Here is a 4,450-nt window from a genome sequence, read left to right on the forward strand (position 1 = left end):
CTACCTCGAACAGAACGAGTTCCAGTGCCAATCAGCCTGCTCTGAGGCAAGTACCTAAATTATGACCCCCTCTCCCATACCCAAATCACCAAAACATCACCCACACAATTCCTCTGTCATCGCCAGAGGATTCCCCGTTTATCCCTTTTGCCCCTTTCCCCCTCCTGATTCACTCAAAGTAGCCATCACCCGTGTGCTGTCGTTCAACTTGGGAAAAATTGGAAATTTGTGGTAGATTCCTATGGGACCAAACTGCTCAGGTCCCGAAGCTTACGCGCTACTTACTCGAACCTCTGACGGGTGGGGGTAGGGGTGGGGGGTGAGGTCATAGGTCCATAGGCTTACGCGCTACTTACTCGAACCTCTGACGGGCGGGGGTTGGTGGTGGGGGGTAGGCGAGAACCGTGGCAAGGCGCCTGAGACCGCGCAACTACCCAGCGAGGCTTCAACTTTGGTCGAGAAGTATAATACGCCTGAACAACTTTTACCACTGACTGCTTATTTTGTGTGTTAATCAATCTAATCTGGGCACATAAATTGGCTTTGGAGTTATAAAATTGATTCTTAATCTCCCTGCAGAAAAATATAATGGCTGAGAGATAGTACAAGTGTTTTCAAATATAGATTAAAGATTTTTCTCCTTATAACTCCTTCTACACCATATAGAAATCCTTCAACAAAAATAATTAGACATCTTTATAGAAAAAGCGTTAAATGACCAGCATGTAGCCTTAAAAATATTTTTTTTGTTCTTTAAATATACAGAGGGCCGAGAAAATATTTCATGCACCTTAAAATATTTTTATTTATCTGTTCTTCATAATTGCAGCACATTATCTCAAAAGCTAAAATAGACCATACAATTCACATTTTCTTGGATAGTAATAAATTATGTATTAATTATTTATTTCTGATAATTAAAATATATATAAAAAACTACAACTACTTCTACTATTACAAAACTCTATTAAACCCTTAACCAATTACTCAGCGTCTAATCTACTTTAAACACTACAGAATTTGTTCTCTGTTTGTTGATTTATTTTGGTGCATTTAACTTGTAGATGGTTGTCTCCGCTTCTGGATCCGCCCTCATATTAACCCGGTCAACAGCCATAGTCTGCTGAATTCCTTGGGCGTCGGGCATCACGCCAGCAGCTTTTTCGCTATAGCAAGTAATTCCACCCAGCCTGTTACTTCTTAAAGTCCACACTTCCGTGATCACTTGCACAGATGCAATGTAGATTCTTGGGACAGTATTTCACTCGATGGTCGCCGACCTCAGTTGTCTTCTCTCCGTCTGCAGATTATGTTGTCTAGCCTGGATGGCAGCATGCTGACTGATGGTTGAATGCCTCGTGAAGTCTTCCTTGGTCTTCCTAGATACTGCAGCTGCTGGATCGTCGAAGATGCGCCAGGTCCACTTGCTCCTTAGTGCTGCTTTGGGACCCAATATCCTTGATACATGACCTCCATTCCCCGCTGCATCTTAACCGACTGTGCAGTCCAGCTATGTGTGTTCTGCCACAAGCGCAGCTATCATTCAACTGTCTTTTGATATTGTATAGTTACGTGGCATAAGGGCCATGGCCAGTCGGATGATGTATCAATACACTCGATGGGTTAATAAATCTCATTTTTAATTTCTCCCTGATGTTAAGGAGAAATTCGTATTCTCCTGGCTGTGCCTGAAGTGTCCGATTCTTTTTGCCGTAGTTGTAATATGTATACCTCTTATTGCCTTTTTTCCAATTGGCCTCAGTTTCAAGCACTCTTCGTACTTCCATTTGACTGCCTTTCTGTAACCAGTAGAAAGCTCCCCTTTTTCCTAATTCAAAGTTTAGTGGGCACATTGCTAGAATTATTATCAAAGCATCAGGGTTGATGACGTAAGTTGGGTTGGCTATCTTAAGCTGCATGAAACATTGTCTGGGCCCGTCTTAGTTTTCCCGCCCTCTGTGTATGTGTTCTATCTTCATTCTATTGACACCTACCACATCGTAATGTTTATCGTGACTAAGTAAGTGACTAAATTTGTTCTTAAGTTACTGTATGCTACTCGAGTCCAATTCTGACTAACTGTAGGTTGGAAAAGGAACGCTCAAGTCTCTCAACAGCCACAGGTATTGTTAGATACACGAGGACATCTGGGTAGCTCTCTGTCAGTGGACTATGTTTTACTAATAAACTGCTAAGCTTGTCTTGCACAGTCTTTTACATTATCCAGGTGCGATAAGTATGCTTAAAATTAAGCTCTTATCAACAGAGTTATGGAAGAAGGGAGCCCGCATCTCGTGGTCGTGCGGTAGCGTTCTCGCTTCCCACGCCCGGGTTCCCGGGTTCGATTCCCGGCGGGGTCAGGGATTTTCTCTGCCTCGTGATGGCTGGGTGTTGTGTGTTGTCCTTAGGTTAGTTAGGTTTAAGTAGTTCTAAGTTCTAGGGGACTTATGACCACAGCAGTTGAGTCCCATAGTGCTCAGAGCCATTTGAACCATTTTTTTGGAAGAAGGGAGGTGGACCCCAAAATAATTACTTGTGAAGTCGATTGATTGAGAGTACAATGCAAGGTCAAATTTATTGATCATCAAACAGCTACTAAAATTTGGATTCCCACTATGGAAATTTACGGACCTAGACTTGCTGCAGTAAAATATCTAAAAAAAATGGTTCAAATGGCTCTGAGCACTATGGGACTCAACTGCTGAGGTCATTAGTCCCCTAGAACTTAGAACTAGTTAAACCTAACTAACCTAAGGACATCACAAACATCCATGCCCGAGGCAGGATTGGAACCTGCGACCGTAGCGGTCTTGCGGTTCCAGACTGCAGCGCCTTTAACCGCACGGCCACTTCGGCCGGCAAAATATCTAAAAAACCCGCTCAGTAATTCAGCAGGCTAGAACATGCATATGGTGTGTTTTCCTTTTATAGAAGCAACATTACACGGAGTTCATCGGCACAGGTCGTGTTTTCATGTACACATCACTTAGACCCTTGGATCATTAATCTGCAACAGGCAAAGGTTACCCTCCGGAAACAATAACATTTCATCAGTGAGCCGTGTGCTGCTCGCGGTCATGCCGTTTATTGCTCGTCATCTTGTTTTTTGTGGTTCTCTCGACTCGTTTTTCTTTTAATTCGATTACTGGCGTCACTAGGTTGCTGGTTTGCTTGCCCGTGAGTGGCAGCAGCAGCGCTTATCGATAAGGGCACTGTCGTACCATATCTGGAACGACCGCTAGTATTTCCGGGTCGTCGTGCGTCTGGAGTTCAGTCGGGGACGGAGCGCCAGTGAGGCGCGGACGGCCAGTACTCGCTGACCGGCTGCGGTTCACATGCACTGTCAGACGGAAGGAGACTGGAGCGGGAACGACTGTTGGTTGGTCGTTCGGTCGGTCGCCTCATTGGGCGACGTGTATTTGGTCGCCGACCGCTGATGGAAACTCTGTGTGTGTGTGACTTGTCAATTCTCCTTGTTGTTCCATGGTGATTGGTTTTAGGATTGTCGGAGTTCTTGGTGCAACTGTTTACGTGGAACTGTGCGCAGCTTCTGCGATTTACACTGAGCAGATGAATGCTGTCTGCGTACTGGAGTAGTCTGTCGGTCCGTTGTGCAGAGGGCGGAAGGGAATTTATTATCTTGTTGGATGGTTGTTCAGCCGTCCCTAGGTCGTGCTGCAACCAGATTGTTTAGTGTTACGCTTGGCTGCCTGTCTCACCTAAACTATGATTAGAATTCCTCCCCAGGCCGATCCTTGGAACACTTCTGAGCACCACTGTTTGTTGTTTGTGATTGCCATTTTATTTGGTCGCAGGTACTGTGCCAGGCCTCCAGCCGTGTATCAGTATTGTCTGTTTTATGTTTAGTATATGGCCTTCAGCCCAACTTCATAACAACTTTAAGATTAGGCCTTCAGCCGTGTATCAATTGAAATTCTTGTTGCTCTGTATTTAGGCCTTCAGCCGCGTTTGTTTCAGAATATGTGGCTTTGATATGTAAATCCTTGTCTGTAACGTTTCTCTTTAAATACCTTGAATTCTTGGAACGGCCTTCAGCCGTGTTCTGTAAATATCTACCTTAAGGTTCTCTTCAATTATTATTGAGTAATTGTTTGGGCCTTCAGCAGACAAGATACTTCAAGTTTTCTTAAGATGTATTTCTGTTGTACTGTGTAAAAGCTTATCGTAAAGCCTCTCTTTTATTATATAAAGAAAATTTCTTCATTGGGCCTTCAGCCAAAGAATTAACTTGAATTTGCCTTGAATGAAATTTTAACTCTACAGCGGAGTGTGCGCTGGTATGAAACTTCCTAGCTGATTAAAACTGTGTGCCGGACCGAGACTCGAACTCGGGACCTTTGCCTTTTGCGGGCAAGTGCTCATTCTAGAAATATCCCCCAGGCTGTGGCTAAGTCATGTCTCCGCAATTCTTTTAGGAGTGCTAGTTCTG

The sequence above is a fragment of the Schistocerca serialis genome, chromosome 2 (genome assembly GCF_023864345.2).
Source record: "Schistocerca serialis cubense isolate TAMUIC-IGC-003099 chromosome 2, iqSchSeri2.2, whole genome shotgun sequence".
In the NCBI taxonomy this organism is placed as follows: Eukaryota; Metazoa; Arthropoda; class Insecta; order Orthoptera; family Acrididae; genus Schistocerca; species Schistocerca serialis.